The sequence below is a fragment of the Hermetia illucens genome, chromosome 4 (assembly GCF_905115235.1).
Source record: "Hermetia illucens chromosome 4, iHerIll2.2.curated.20191125, whole genome shotgun sequence".
Classification (NCBI taxonomy): domain Eukaryota; kingdom Metazoa; phylum Arthropoda; class Insecta; order Diptera; family Stratiomyidae; genus Hermetia; species Hermetia illucens.
In genome coordinates, this window is record NC_051852.1 from 114,509,600 (window position 1) to 114,527,375 (window position 17,776).

Genomic DNA, 17,776 nt, shown 5'->3' on the forward strand with positions numbered 1-17,776 from the left:
AAACTGTGGAACTACTGACGCAATACACGCTGCGCGGTTACCCATGGAGAAATCATGAGCATGGCGAAGCATCGCCTTCTTTACATTGCATTTCTGCACCTAGAGAAAGCGTTTGACCGTGTGCCGCACGAACTCATCTCGTATGCTTTACGACAACACTTAGTGTCAGAAGAACTCGTGCGCTGGGTTCAATTGCTCTACCACGATACGAAAAGTAAAGTTCGAAGTACGGCGGGTGTATCAAAACCGCTTCGTGTCTCTGTTGGTGTTCATCAAGGAAGCGCCTCTCACCACTCCTCTTTGTTCCTGTTATGGACACCGTCGCACGGGACATCCAACGTCCAGTGCCCTATACACTGCTTTATGCAAATGATGTTTTCCTAGCGTCTAATAGTAAAAATTATGTCGAGCAACTTATCCAAAAATGGAATGATTGCCTCATGCAACATGAATCTAAACAAAACTGAATTTTTGACGAACTATCCCCATGAAACAGGCACAATCACTGTCAGCGGCAGTGATCTGCTCAAAACTCCGCGATTTAAATATTTGGGGTCAACGCTATCAGCCAATGGAGAACTGCGTTATGAAATTGTTTCACGCATTAACGCAAGCTGAATAAAGTGGCGTTCCACAACTCTATCGTTCTGAGTGTTGACCGACTATAAAAGAAAATGAACGGCGTCTTGCGGCAATGGAGACGAAGATGTTACATTGGACTAGTGGTGTGACACGCTTTGATCACGCGCGCTTTGAATGAGGATATCCGCGATCGTTATGGAGTTGCAGTTGATCGTGGAAAAATTGCGAAAGGAGCGTTTTCGATGGTGTGGTCACGCAATCCGTGCTAACGAGAATTTACTTGACAAGATTGGTCTGAACATCGAAGTCGATGGTAAACAACCAAAAGGCAGGCCGAAACAACGGTCGCTTGATACGCTGGATGGGGATTTAAAAGTCTCGAGATTGTATCTTGATCAGGCATTTGATAGAGCCAAATAACGAAACCGACCATGATGATCCAACCCTGCTTGTGAACGGGGCAAAGGCTGAAAAAAAAGAAAAAAAAAAGATTTCATACAATCCCTTTGTCGTCCCAGGCAAAAGTATGTAAATAATCGGTTCTGAGGCAGTGTAGCTTCCAGAAAATGTTCCTTCAAACCAGTCAAAATCTCGCAAGGTTTAACCCCTTAGCTAGTTAAGCATAACTCCAAATACGATTAAACAGACCGGAGCATGTAACCAAGTTGAATACATCCTTGTACACTGTGCGAAAGCAAGTTTAACCCTATTTCTAGTTCTAGCATCGATAGAGATATACTGAGGTGGCAAAGCATCGCCCACAAATAAGATTGGGAAACAATGTACTACCATAAAGTCTACCAAAGATCAACCGTCTGCATCTTCGGTGGAGAGCATGCGGAGATTGAATAAACTTTGCTTTGATACCAAGAAAGTAGCAGAGTCAGTGGGTAACGAAAATCCGCTTAAAAAAGTACTGAAATGGAAGCGCTATCACTAGAAAAGGTTAATTTAAGTAGTCCGAAATTAAATAAAGCGAGAAACCTTATCAAATTAACATGGAAGTATTAACAATTATGGACAATTCTCTCAAAAAAAAAAACAAATAAACAAACGAAACTGGCAAAGCTTAATACTGTTGTAACGAGTGATAGGCCGGCAATAACAGGGCAAGCACAAAGGTAAACATGAACATTTATGACTACCAAGAATCGAACGAGCTAAACAATATCGAAAGGTTCATTCTAGCTCGTTATAATTATAACTTCTTTTCAGCCAAATAATTTCATTACTTCTCCAGCCATATACCTCATGAGCTGCGAAGTTGCCATAACGTCGTATAACATTTCAAACCAATGAAGAAAGCAACACCGTCACAATTAGGAAATTCTCCTATTTCACAAGGTCCCTAATTACACTATTAAATGAAAAATATCAAAATAAGTTGACTTTCGCATTTGTGGTGATATTTAACAACGTTCAGGGTGATGTGATAGGCTTCTTTTGTGGAGTTTAGGGTTAATACTCGTTTGAACCACTCTGGGACAACTACTCATTGCAATGCAACTGAGTGATTGGTCCGGGCTAATTATTTCCAACGAACGCACAAAAAGATTAAAAGGCAGTGCGGAAACTGCATTGGGCCAAACACCCACATTGCCCAGTAGAAGCATCGTAAAACTCGTAATTGGAGCTGGTAATCGCCATTGGATACGAGCAGCTCTATCGCTTCTCAGGGCCCATGCCGCATACGCATTCGCTTCGGGCGCTTAAAAAGCCTCTCAGCCGCATCAAGGTTCGAACCTAGGCTTGCTGCAAGCCATTCTGTTTGGCTTAAAATCACGTTCGTGTCAACACCAAGGGTGGCAGACAATCAAATGGCCATGACTCACGTGGAAATCGATTTAGCTTTCGTACACAGAATCGTTGACAAAGTTGTTTATGAGCTGAGTCCATTCATCGAAACGCACGTCAGTTGTAGCTGAGGAGCAAAAAAATAGGGTGTAGTGGAGTCAACCCGAGCTGGGAGCTTACGTGGTGGAGCACGACTGCAGCCCATCGATATGAACTTGAAAATTAAGTGGGTTAGATTCGAGGAATAACCAAGTGTTTTCTGGGCCAAGAATGCCATCTGAGAAGTACAGAGGTGGATGGATGCGAGTGTTATGATCTAAACATTTTCTGCAACTGGAAAACCTATTTAAGTGCACTAGCAAAGTACGCTGAGGCAGCCATTGTTTCTATTTAACTTATCTGAGTGAAATTATGCGGTGTTTCCAAAGATTAATTATCTGAAATAATAAAAACTTGTTTAGGATAAGTGAGGGATCTTAAGTCCACAACCACTTGTTGTTGGACCGGACCAAATGGAGAGCAACTTACTCCCACGTCTCTTTGGTCCGCGGATCCCTCGTTTGGGGCATGGCACCCAAGCATTACAAAAATTATAGGACAAACGGTTTCGTCCAAGGCAGAGGCAACTCTTCAGACGCTGCCTCACCTCTGCCCTGGGAGCAGCGTGACCGTGTGTGGCATCAGGTGGAAAACGCTCCTTTATATATTCAGGAAAACTATTGGTTTCGATTGGATATAATTCGCACCCTTGGCGTGTTTTCCTGAATATATAAAAGAGCGTTTTCCATCTGATGCCACTCACGGTCACGCTGCTCCCAGGGCAGAGGTAAGGCAGCGTCTGAAGAGTTGCCTCTGCCCTGGACGAAACTGTTTGTCCTATAATTTTTTTTTAATAAAAACTTGTTGTTTCTTTTTCGTTGGTGTGAATATTTTTATTATTTCAGACAATTAATCTTTGGAAACACCGCATAATTTCACTCAAATAAACACGGCCGTCAAGCCTCAAGCGGTTTTCAATAGTTTGCTCAAATTCAAAAAAAGCATGGCTGCACTTGGTGAAGACATCAAATTTCTCAAACTATGCTTGAAGTACGGTGTCACGCCCAAGTCCCATGTGATTAGTATTAAGTCAGGTTTAAGTTTACCCTCTAATCTTACTAGATCAGTCGAAGAAACCTTAATTAGGTCTAGTGTTAAAAAGCTGCATGCAAAATTAACATCTACCACACTGAAGGCATATAATGCACACTTGCAATTAGCAGCAACAGAAAACTGTGTGGAATCTACCTTCTTCAAAATTTAACGGGGTCACGAATGTGAACGGAAACGGACTTTGCTAAGGAAGAAGCTCAACCTATTGATAAAAAACTCGCCGCACACTAGACTATTCCTAATCAAGTTGTTAATAAATCATCTATTAGTTTCAGCAAGGAGGAAATGGATCTCCTAAACAAGGGTTGGAACTACGCTATAAAAACTGACCTGCCAGTTGAACACGTTGTAGTAGATGTGGAAGGAGCTATAAAATTCATGGGCAATGAAGCAAAAGAGGAAATCCGGCATGAAATGTCAAAAGCCATCGCTCACCAAAACAGGATTCGGAAGTCTGCTAACCAGCGAGAAACCAAGATCGTACGGGAACTGAAGAAGAAGCCGGTATACTACCTAAAAGCGGACAAAGGTAATGCGATTGTAATTATGGATAAGCAACATTACGATAACCTAGTAATGGAAAAGTTGACTGGAGGAAACTACTTCGAACTAAAGAACGATCCGCTACCAGGATCAATTAAACGAGTAGAGAAGGCCCTCAAAGAATGCTCTCTAGTGGTTGATAACCCAGCCCGGCTGCGGATGCCAAACCCCTCTTTATCTAGAATTAGATGCCAACCAAAAATACACAAATCAGGCAATAAGATGAGAGAGATTATTGCAGATTCTAACTCCCCTACATACAACATTGCAAAATGGTTGGTCGAGGAATACCAAAAAATGGGGTCTATTAACGGAAGCCAATCCGTCAAAAATTCGAAAGAATTCATTGATAGATTGAGTGCAGTAGGGGTTTTGGCGGATATTGAACGCCTAGTGTCATTTGACGTCAAAGCTCTATTTCCCAGCACGCCTATAAAAGAGGCCATAACAAAATTTGAAGATTGGCTACTACGTTTTGGTTCGAAATGGAGAGAAGGGTTAAACAAAATGAGAGGTTGGCTTCACTCTACATGAATGAAAATTATTTCACATTCAGGGGAAAATACTTCAAAACGACCTCGGGTGTAGCGATGGGCAATCCTCTCTCCCCACTTCTAAGTGAAATCTTTATGGCATCACTGGAGGGAAAAATGGAGCAGGATGGATTATTGCCAAATATATGGTTGAGGAACGTGGATCATATTTTGGCAGTGATCCCGGACACAAGTATCCAAAATATGCTGGATAAAATCAACACGCTACACCCTAAAATAACCTTCAATCATGAGATTGAAGTTAACAACCAATTGGCTTTCCTAGATTTACTAATCAAACGTTAAAACGGACAATTTTCTTTTTCTATTTTCAGGAAACCGACCAGCACTCAGCGTACAATCCCGGCCACTTCGTTCCACAGCTACCAGCACAAAATGGCTGCTTATGGCACTATGATCCACCGTCTCCTAACAATTCCTCTCACAGAGGAAGACTACCGGAGCAAAAAACTCTACATCATGGACACGGCAAAGAAGAACGGGTACACCAGCGCCACCATAGACACAATGATTAGGAGACACACACGAAGGTTAGAACGTAGCAATCTGACTACACTATATAGCCAACAATCGCCCTCTACCGCTCAAAAACGATCAAGTGTCACCTTCTCAAATCTGTCCAAGCACATAAAGTGGACATTGAAAAGGTTTGACATACAGCTGGTAGGATCAAGCCGTATCTACCAGTTAAAATCCCAACTGGCTGGGGAAAAAGACCGAAAAACGGTAGAGGAGATGAGCGGCATTTATCGAAGGTGTGTATCGGGCAAACCAAAAGATTGGTAACTACCAGATTTAGGGAGCACATGAAGGAGGCAGAGTTGGCTGTCAAGTACTCCCGAAAATCTACTAAATCTATGGCGGCTAAACATATGGTGGAATGCGGCCATGAAATAAGCGGTAAGGATTTGAAGGTTCTATGAAAGCTGGTTCATTAACAAGCAACCGGTTGACACTAGGTTGAATTCAGATCTTGGTAATTGCTATTCCTCAGTGTTTAGAAAACTCTTTAAGAAAACTAAATAAACCTCTTCTCGTTTCAAGATAGATAAATTAGCTATTAGAACGTAATTAAATATTTATTCTTTTACATAATATCATAGTATATAGTATAGATTTAGATTAGTATAAATACAACCTTAATGCCTACAGATGAGCAAACTTGTTAGCATTGATGAAGGGAGCAAGTGGTTCCCGAAATATCGGTATCTGCAAGAATAAATATTCACACCAACGAAAAAGAAACAACAAGTTTTTATTATTTCAGATATTTAATTTAGTTATGCAAAAATATCCACTTAAATTTCAGGAGTTTACGAGAATTGAACACTTGAAAGCACTGATCCCCCCGGGACCCATTGGAGGCTTGATAAACTTAAATTATGAGTTCGTGAACGAGTTATCAAATGTGTTATTAAATCACAAAACCGGAAGGACATATTTTTAAAAAGTTTATTGCTAGCTTAAAATTCCGATTAGTTACCTAACTTTCGTTCATCTGAACCTGTCATATCAAATCCAACTTTTCCAAAAGAAAGTGGAATTAACTGCAAGGCTCATGGCTATGGCCAACCAAGAGGACAAAGCTATCCCAAAGCCTACAGAAAAATTGGAGACAGGTTATCGTTTAGGGTATGCCAGCATAGGCTTCCATTTGCCACCAAAGTTCTAGCACACTTATCCCTTTATACCGATGAGGAAGAGAGAGTATACAGATTTAAAATTAATTTGATCACAGATGTTGTCATTTAAAACGCAGGGAGGGAAGGACTTTCATCGGAAGCACAAAGGGCGGTACCTTTTAGTCTATAATTGCAATGGCCCAAGAACCCAGAGCCTTCTGAAAGCCAATCGCCTACGAGACGATAATTCTCCAGTCAAAACATAAACAAGTAGAAAACCAGAAAGTCGGTGCTTCAGGTATGAAAGTTTTTGTGTATTTTTTACAGAGAATATTTGAGTGAACGTATAAATGGGATAGTACGTAGCCCACAATGTATATGTATGTGTTATATCAGACTATTAACTTTAGGGTGATACAGACATTCAGTCTAAGATTGCAGCAAATTTGCACAAAACCAACTACTTTGTTAGTAATAGTCCGACTTCCAAACAACCTTCCCACCTTCCCAACAAATTTCATACCTATAGAAGTGTGACAGACAGACAGACAGTGAACTGACTTTAATAAAATTTTGCTTAACACAAAACCTTAAAAAGATAAATATTTAGGTATGTATCCTAACGAAAGACCGGGAAAGGAAATTTTATTCTAGAAGGTGGTGTGAGAATCAGGCTTAAAGTCATTTACTTCAAGCGAAAAACCATGCAGCTCAAAACTAGAGAAATTAAGTCAAATACGCGTGAAGACCAGCCAGGGACAAAGATGGGAACTGAGGTATCTCTATCCGATACACCGAAAAGAAGTTGGGAACAAGGAAAGGCTATCTTTCACAGATTTGTTGTAATGAAACCTAAACAACGTTAGGCCTCAGCTAGTCCGTTATTTATAAGGGCTGTTAAATTATGCGACAGCCGGATCCATCCATTCCGGAGACCCATCAAACGGGCTTCGTTAAGGAACTCTTATCATATTAGGGTTATATACAGTCTTGGCCAAAAGTATTAGGCACCCGAAGTAAAGGTACGGAACACGTGTGCTATTTGGACTATGTTCTTTTTAAAAGTCATACCGACGTCGGAATTCCAAAGAATGACCGACATATTTTAGCGATCATAAAACATCTGGTGAATAACTAAGGGAATGTTTACTTTCCCACATAATTTTTTGTTAACATTTGGTCACTCTGCATTTGGAAATCTTAGCCTGAAGATCAACATTTATAGTTTTACGGTTACATTGAGAAAAGAGTTATTTAAAAATGCTGAAAAGAAACGAAATTAGTATTGAAAATCGAATGAAAATGCAACTTTTAGGAAGGAAGGAAGAACACACCATAAAATTCCGAGGTAGGTGAAGTGTTCAAGGTGCACAGTGCAATCTGCTATCAAACGGTTCGCGGAGACTGACACTCACGCAAATAAGCCAAGAACTGGCAGAAAACGCATGACTACAAACCGTCAGGACAGCAAACTTATCGGTGAGTCTGTGAAAGGCAGAAAAAACTTCTTTGCAGTTTGCTGCAGCTTTAACTGAAGAGACCGGAAAGTCAATAAGTGCTCGCACTGCAAGAAGAAGGCTAATAGAAGCTGGTTTAAAAGGTTGCAAAGCCAGGAAGAAACCAGGGCGACTTAATTGGGCTCGCTCTGAGACACTAACATGTAATGGAGGAAGATTGGTCCAATGTACATACTTTAGTCGGATGAATCAAATTTTGAAGTAGTTTGCATGCAATTACGACGATCATTGTTGTGCTTGCCTTCAAATTTAAATGTTATAAAGGTTTGTAATGTATGCAATTTTTAAGGTTTTGTTTGCAAAAAAAACCTTATTAAAATCGGTTCAATGTCTATCTGTCTGTCTGTCTTTTTTTTTTTTTTGAGGAGGTGGAAATCTTCAAAAGACACTGGTCTGGACCCCACCAGCGTGTGGGATTTTTACCCACTAAAACCACCCCCAACTCTCTCCCTGCCCTACGGAACCACTATAAGGTATTACATCACGGGGCGGAGTCAGCTCACTCTAGCTTAGTCACCTTTCTTCTAAACGCGCCGTACGTGACCGCGTTTTTTTTCTCTCTTCTGCTTTTCGCAGTTTATTTTAGATAGATGCGATTATGAAGTTAACCGCATCCCAATTCTCTTGATGTGCTAGCATTTTCAGCACTAGATTTTCTGGTACCAGCACCTCTCCTAGAGTCTCCTCTAGATTCCTCCTTTTTTCACAAATCTCGGACAGTGGAAGAATACATGCTCTGGGTCCTCTGGGACTTCATCGCAATTTGGACAGTCGGGTGAGGTCTCCCTGGCATTTGGTTCTCTGCTACCCCACTCAAGGGCCCAAGCGTTGAAATCACCAGGAAACACCTTTGGATTGCGTCCCCTTGCGTCGAAAACAAGATTATCAAGCATTTCCTCGAATTCAGACATTGTCAGAGTTGGTGGGGCGTAGCAGCTGCATTGAGTGATATCCTTCAACATTGAGTTGGGGAGGGGGGGGGGGGGGTCCCCATATATGTAAAAGGGGAGTGTTAAAAATTTTTTCACCGAATATAGTCATGTGGAGTGTCAAATGAAAGGTCTCGATTAGTACTTTTCGAAGCCGGTATTAGTTTTGAGATTTGTAAGAATGGTGGAGAGTGGGAGGGGTGAAAAGTGATGATTTCTTTAACGGACCCATTCTCAGAAACTACCTAACCGAAAAATCTGAAATCGGGCATGAATCATGAAGCTGCCTCTATATGATGCCCAGGCCTCAAAATACTCTCCATATCGATATCCGTTCAAATTAAGTTAATAATAGTATATTACCATATTTTTGGGGGAAATTGAGTAAAACCCCCCTTAAGTTAACTTATAAAAGGTGGTAGTAATATAAAATATGATATGAAGCATATTATCCCCAAGTTTGATCAAAATCATACTATTAGTAACAAAGTTACAGTAGCTTAAAATTGTCTGAAAATTCACAACCTGAAGTACTAAATCTGACATGCTAAATGCAACGGGTTACATTCAAATGGGATAGTTCTACATTCAAATATACTCACAGAAGAAGCAAACAAAACCTTTCATACCTGAAACGCCCAGCTTCCGGTTTCCCGACTTGTTCGTAGTTACCGAACTTCATCGTGTTGTTGTTCACGAGCTACTGGTCTTCGGAACCGGAAAGTCTGACGAAAAAGAGGTATGGCTAGGTACTCTCTGTGCGCAGTGTTACCAGTTTCGGCGGCCTAACATTTCTCGCTATACGCATCGACTGACAGAAATTATGGCTACACTATGTACATAGTTTAATTTTTCTTAAAACCTGAAATATGAGGTTATAGGGTACGTAATACTTTCTTGAGAAGGCTGTATTATACTATTTCATGATGATAATCATAGTAATCGTTGGCACCTCATTCAAGGTCGTCACGGTACATTACCGAACTGCAGTACTCTGTAGAATACAATGTAGTTAACATTGCGCTCGCCCGTGTTTATTACCCAGATTTGACTCAGATTCTCATTCACAACTGGTCGACATCCAGGGACGATACAAACCGCCCCGCCACCAGGGAGATTTAAACCGCGATCTCATGCACAAAAACATAGTACCCTAAATACTAAGCAATTCGGACACAATTTCAGGAAGATGCGCGTTTTTATAAGCTACAACTTTACAAATTTCCAATACTACTTGCCAATGTCGAAATTGTCCTATGGTCTTCTATTTCCGCAAACGCTTACAGAATTACGGCGGTTTCTCACGAGACGGGACCTTGGCGTCAGGTTTTGCATATTCTATAATTTATATTTTCGGAATCGCGGTGAGGGGGAGAAACTCTCAGACACTTCCATTGAGATGGCTTAGATCTAGCTAGGGCTTAGCTACTGACAATGGAGTCAGTGTTTGGGAACTACAAACGGATTTACCGTTGCAGGGTGGGGAAGCTGCTTCTATTCTTGGACGCTACAGACTGGCTCTGAAGATCTAAGGCGGCTAGATTCTCCTTCCCTAGCCCTTCCTACAGCAGTCATGGTGTTAAAATAAAAACAACACACCACAGAAGAGGAAGAAGATCACCTTTACATCACCACAGGTAATTGGAATATAGGCATGTTCCGAGCATGCGAGGTATATTTACAATGGTTACAACTAGGATAAATTTTCTACTAAGCTGTTCGTACCCCTCACTATCATAATCGGACGGATTGGTGTCGTCATACAAGGCTCATCCATCGGGTTTGATGGCAATGCCTACAGACGAAAACTTAGTCGATGCCGGCCAAGCGCTTTTTGCCGCCTTTTTGGCTGGCGAGTTGGAAGCCGCTACCGCTTAGGCTTGGACGTTTCTTTCACAACCACCTTGGCACAACCCGGGGGTTGTCGTTTGTCCGAAAGTAGATGCTTACCCCCCTACATGAGGATGGACGATTCCGTAGTCTACATAACGACGAAATCTATGAGCGATACCATGACCGGCTCAATAGGTTACGGTGGGCGGATCACTTAATTCGTATGGATGAGGATGATCCCACCCGGAAAGTCAATAAGGGCAATATCTATGGTAGAAAAAGAAGACGAGGCAGACCCTGCCTAGATGGAGCGATGGCGTAGGTCAGGACGCTAGACAGCTTTTCGGGATATCGAATTGGTGGACCTTGGCGCAAAACCGGAATGTCAGGAGTTCCTTATTAAGACAGGCCTAGACCGGATATCGGTTGTTGCGCCGTTGATGATGATGAGATGAAAGTCCTGGGGAGTTTAACGTGAGTACCTGCCGTGAAGGCAGAACCCCACGGTCCTCTTCGGACACGGATTGATTTCGGGACCACAATCAGAGCCTCGCCATGCAAGCACAGCGGTCCTGATTTATAGTGAGTGCAGGCTCAGCATTCATACCAGTGGATGCGAGGCCTCTCTAACACTTCTGCCGCAACTAAGGAGTACGGCGCCCGAGTTGTACAGCGCAACTCCACGCTCGAGCTCCGAGGAGCTCTGCCCGCGATGTAGACATAACCACAACCACCATGAAACTCCCACTAGGGGGCCAACCGCAAATAACCGGGCCGAGAACACATCCTCCAGGAATTCTCCTGGAGCATATGCTCTCAGAGGGCCATCCCGGTTCCCATGGTACCAGATAACCTCCGGTAAGGCTTCGTGGTAGAGCCACTTCAGATGAGTCCCTTGCAGACTCGGGTCCCATTGCCCTCCTCGAGTACGTGGGGACGGAACTGATGATGATGAGATGCTTATCCATGAGTAAGACTTTAGTCTCAGCAGGCGGACCGGAGCCCGGATTCAGAAGTACTGATAGAAAGGGCTTGCTTGGCTCGTCCATTAAGGAGTGGGTCCTTATTTGATCAAGACCGTCATTATACACTACAGTATGCTAGAGGCAATGTGGTCAGCATTACGCTCGCCCGAAATCATTAGTTTAGAAGGCAGTAGGAGTTATAAAATGGTATATAGGTTGTGGCGTCAAAAAATGGGAAGAATTGATAGAAAGTAAAGAAAGCTTTTGAAAAACTTTATGTGTCGATATCTCGGTTAATATTGAGAGTTTGGAGAAAAGCCCTTCAATTCGTGAATACCAGTTTGGAAGATGGTAAAATGCGGATAGTGGGATATAGATTATGGTGTAAAAATTGGGGCACATGGAAGACAAGTTGAAAAATCTTTGAAAAAGCTTAAACTTTGGAGAGGCTCCTAACACCTACCTTCTTCTAACCCATCTCACAATTTGCTGAGTTTTCATTCTTCCTTCATTGTCACTTGTATCGTAACTTTGAAGCAACCTACTCGCTAGTTATCCCAGGATAGTGGATACCATTGCATGGAACAACCCGCGATTGAATTGTCGACCTTTTTTAGCATGTGACCTACTCACTTCCATTTCGGCTTTCTCATCAATACATTCATGTTCCATTCAAGCTCCAAGCGAATGTTCTTCATTTGTTATTCTCACAGATCGGGACAGACATGAACTAATGAAAACTTGGAGCTTCTGAGCAACAGTAGTAGTCACTGTCCATTTACTTCTCCCGTATTTTAAGAAAAAGAACGTTTACGCGGGGCAACTTCAACTTGGGACAGTCGCATTTCCATTTCCAGTAGATTTAACGATGTTAATACCTCAACAAACATTCAGTTGGGTGTCACCTTCGGCAGAAAGCTTCCAGACTCCTTTAATGCCCGACCCATTAATGCAAAAAAGAGGAATAAAATGTCCAACTGAGAACCTTAGTTTTGTTATTGTTTATTTTGAGTCCATTTTTGGTGTCCAGAGCATATCGCCAAACCCAGTGAGAAAGCAAGTAGGTGTCATCAGCATGCGGTCAGATAACTTTATCCATTGAACCCCTATCTCCAATCAAGCCAACATGAAGAATGCCAACGATTGTGGTTATTAATCCATTATATTTTCCCTTCTGTGTAGAGGGTTCTAGATATACTCTTTTGTCACGCAGTTCAAAGTTTTCTCGAAATCGATGAAGAGCAGGGAAGTGATGATCTAAACTGCGTATATGCGGCAACCAATCATCTAATATTAACCAATAACAAGCAGCAAGAGACCAAAAAAGACAAAGAAATCATTATATTTTCCACCGATCCCATCCAGATCTGCCTACGATAGTTTCCTAGAAGCTAGATATCTAGTTAAGTGAGATGTATACCGGAAGTAAATGGCCAAGACTAGCTAGGGGACCAGTCAACTAACCATTATTGTTTGCACAAAAATAAGGAAAGAGTTCCTAAAGTTAAACATTCAGAGTTATTTGGTCACTTTTCTCTCCAAGGATATCGTTCGTTGAATAGCCTCTCATTTCATCTCATTTGCGATAGAAGGAATATGTCAAGGAACACGTGATCAGTTGGTATCCTAGCAAAAATAGGCTATTTGACGCAACTACTAAATTTTGCCATTTGGATAATATTGTCCGCACGCGTGCTTCTTAGGGATAATTTCATGACTCCTAATTATAAGTCATGAATTAGATAACATATTAAATTATAACTATTTCGATATCATTCTCTTACTTTTTCCGAAATTGCACGCAATTCACATTATTCTAGTCAACAATGAGAGCGAACGAACCCCTCTAAATTCGTACCAGACCTTGCCGTAAATATCTCGAAATTGTCTCATTTATTTATTCATTTTATTTTCCGGAGAAAAACTGGACTCGCTTTTGCCTCTCTAATTGAAACATATCCCGGAAGGATGGGTTGCCAGCAACAACTTCCTCAATCAGAAAAATTGGCAAATATCCCAAAAAGTTTTTAAAAATAGCACACCAGCAACAGAATAGAGAAATGTCCTACCACATTCACATTATCCTCTTAGTAATTCCATTTAAGCCCGTTTCCGAAAAGAAAGCCAGGAAAAAAGGAGGAAGTTCTTGTTGAATGGAATTATGTATGAAGATAGATAAAGTTGAGGACACTCTAGTCACAAAAATGTGTACGTTCCGTGCAGAAATTTATCTTGGAACTGAATCTATTTTTATCCACACTCTTTCACATGAGAAGGTGGTGAATTGGGAGGGCAAAAATACCATCAAAAAGCATAGGGATGTAAAGTGAAAACCTCTGCACCTAATAGCCTGAAACTCCGCAAATTTTCGTAACCGAAATATCTAACTATCTCAAACGAGAACTATTCCAAAACTCATTCATCTTCTAATATCCTGATTCATCAGCTGAGCACAGTCCTAAGGAAGTTCATTTTGCATATTCCACATTTTGAAAGTAACATAATTTTGGAGTCCCGACAAAGACGATGAAATGGTCGGCGGTCCTAAGCTAAAATATTTGTTCGAATAATTGTATTCTCCTTAGAATCCTGCCGTCCTCCCCGACCACATTAGATACAGTTCGCTTGCAAGATAGCAAAGGATCCGAACAATGTACAAGTGAGTGAAAGTTTCCTCCCATTCAGGGCGATTGTCTTGAATTCTGTAAGTTCTCGACAGTGGAAGCATTTGGATATGTGTTTGCACAAAAACCGAACCGGATTCGCTCCACTATGCGACATAAATCCTCCATTCAAACTTAATTTATTCGCCTTCAATTGGACTGTATTGAAAGCTGGTGCTGATATTTTGTGTACGTATCCTCGAAGCGTGAAAGGAGGAAATTGGCTTATTGTTGCACGTCTGCTTTGTAAAAAGTTCTGAGAAAGGCGATATATTCTTGCCAACGGCTTAATTGATTAATATGAAGATGTTTAGTTTTAAACTGGACGAAAACATCTTGTTTCGACTTAAGTTATTTATTAGAAAGATATATCTTGCGATCTTATCTTCAAACTGAAAGAACTTTAAATTATTACCGTCTGGTTGTATTGTTTAGATGCTGGAGAGTACTCGACATTCATCTTCCTTGCATTGACAGAGTGAGAAATATGGCAGAATAAACTACTTGAAGCTAGTAGTCGGATTTTCTGACCAGCGAAACACAATTGGACTGTTCAGAAATAAATATAGTAGCATATTAGGCTAGACTTGATATCTCGAAAATCGGGTAGATTTTGAGCCACTCACTGGCCTATCCACGACCAAACCTTTTTTGCGCAGACCAGCCTCATTCAACTAAGAAATCGCGACCTATGATTTCAGGAGTTGACTCAAACGACAGGTACATCCCCTGTTTATACACTTACGCCAATCATAACGGTCGCACTGGTTGATTGCATATCCCGCTCCACCTAACATTTCCCATTTTAGTCTGACGTTCCTTAACAACAGTGCAAGAAGCAGCCATTCATATTTCAACCGTTTCAGCTAAATTAGGAGGGTTCCGGGCAACGTACTTTATACTATCCTCAGTAAAACAAAAAGTGTGTGCGTGTAAAGTATAGTGGAAGTTATTATATTTTACTATGTTAAATCCTACCTGATCTCTCTTGGTGACAGGTCTCGCGACAGATCGACCGAGAAAATGCATCCAATGTCGTTAGAAACAAAATGATCGGATCGAGTAATAAGTCCTGCTAAGAAATTGACGGCGTCAGCATATAAGTTAATCCGAACAAAACAAATACGTGTCTGCACTCTAAATGTTCGCACCCTAACTGGAAAGACCGGTGAACTCGCAAGAGCCCTTTGGAAAAGGTGCGTTGATATCTGCGCTCTATAAGAAACCCGATGGTCTAGTGCCAAAAGCTACGACATTGAACGCGAACGTGGTAAAAATGGCCATAAACTTCTCTATTTTGGTACCCCACACACTCAATATGGTCATGGCATTGCCATCTCACAGGGTTACCCTGATGCCATTAAAGAAGTCGAACGATTTGATAATCGGTTGATGAGGGTCGCCGTTATGTCAGCTGATCGCACTATTCACTTCTTCACCGCATATTCACCACAGACAGGTTGACCTGATGCCGAGAAAGATGCCTTCTGGCAACTTCTCGATAAAAAGACTTGTAACGTGCCTGCTGACGACTATATCGTAAAAAGGTAGACGGTAACAGGTGCCATGCGGGAAAGGGGTCTGGAGCGCGCAATGATGGTGGCGAGCGGGAAATGTGGTGTGGACACCCATGACCATGATTTTGTGGACACCCATGACCTTGTACTTATGAACACATGGTTCATCAAAAGATTGTCTCATCTTCCTACATTTCATAGTGGAAACAGTAAAACGCAACGTTCCCTATGAGACCATCGCCCCTCAAAATCAGCGGTTGAATGCCGTCCTGCGAATTAAGCCACCGATAAAACAGCGTGAGGAACGCACTGAACCGCCGTGCATTAAATGGTGACGGTTTCGTGAGAAGTAAGAAGAAATGATCTCGCTTACGTGATTAGCAACCATAATGGGAGAATCGTGGAATCAAATGAATGGCACGATCCATAAAGCGGCCTCTGCCACCCTCGGGGTTACCAAGCCAGGTAAGCGGTACATCAACCGAGATACTTGGCTTTAGAATGACGATGTTGAAATGAAGGTCCGTGAAAAAAAGGACTCTACCACAAGTTTCTCGACTATAAAACGCTCGTCAACTGGTAGATTTATAAGAATGCCAACCGGGAAGCAAAAAATGCGATCGCTATCACACGAGCGGACCATTCCAAAAATCTTTACGACAAACTGGACACTCGGGATGGCGAGACAGATTTGTATTCACTTGTCAAGAGCCGAAAAGAACCCACACAGGATATCGATCACTTCTGTTGCGTTAATGATAAGAACGGTACTTTCCTTACCAACAGTCAAGCCGCGACGGGTAGATAGCGAGAATACTTCCAGCATATTTCTACTGAATCATACAATCTACACAATCATTGCCGACATTTGGGCAATTCCACCCGTTAGCGCAATTGAAGTTGAGGAAGCAATGAAACGAATGAAATCGGGGAAAGCAACAGGACCTGACGACATCGCATCTGAGCCCTGGAAAGCGCAAAGCTGGGACCCAACACTATGGCTCAGTTAATGAATCGGGTAATTCAGGAAGGTATAACACCATCTGACTGGCAAGAAAGTGCAACAGTTCCAATATGGAAAAAGAAAGGTAGTCTAGCAGAATGTTCACATGACCATCCGATCCGGTTACTTTCCCATACCATGAAGGTTTTTGACCCCTTTCTTGACAACCGTATCCGCGAAATCGTTGAAATAACCGTGAATCAAGCCGTATTTGTCAACAACTGTGGAACTACTGACGCAATACACGCTGCACGGTTACTTATGGAGAAACACCGTGAGAAGCAGCGCCCTCTTTACGTTGCATTTCTGGATCTAGAGAAAGAGTTTAGATAATGCTATCCGGGTCCGGGTAACTGAGTGATTAGAACACAAGGCTGTCGTACAGAAGGTCGCGGTTAGAATCTCACTGATGGCAGTTAGAGATTTGTATCGTGAATTGACGTCAGATACCAGTCGACTCAGCTTTGAATGAGTTACTAAGTCAAATCAGGGTAATAATCTCGGGCGAGCGCAATGCTGATCACATTGCCTCCTACAGTGTACTGTTGTGTACCGTTACGGTCTTGAATGAAGTGCTCTTACATACTTCAAGGCCCTGATCCAATATTGGATTGTTGTGCCAACGATTATTATTATTATCACTCATTGGGGAACTTCATTATAAGATTGCTTCTCGCATTAGTGCAACCTGGATGAAGTGGCGATCCACAATTGGTATTCATTGTGATCGACGAATCAGCGAATGCTAGTTCTCATATTCAAGGACACAATTTTGTAGATCCATCACTGTTTTCGCGTGTGTGGAAAATAGTGTTGTCAGTTAGATCAGGTTGTAGCGCTCTGCATAGTGTTTTCACTAGGCCAGCTCCAATGAGAGATGATGATGATATACCATCTTCATCATCATATTCTGATTGTAGCCATCAAAGTACTTTATTGCCTGTGTCATTAGCGACCAATAGCAACAATTACACCAAATAGCAATTAGTTGATTGATTTTTCCATGAATAACCCCTTTGAGTTGCTAACTAATTTAATTACTTTTCTCCATGCCCGCGGAAGACAGAAGTGGCAGTGGATAGGTCACACATTAAGGCGGGGT

At 41.8% G+C, this 17,776-nt stretch overlaps 1 protein-coding gene across 2 annotated transcripts in view; it reads right to left on the reverse strand.

The window, feature by feature from the left end:
- Positions 1–17,776, reverse strand: part of LOC119656185 — a 125,757-nt gene that overhangs the window by 20,544 nt on the left and 87,437 nt on the right. The window lies entirely within an intron of this gene.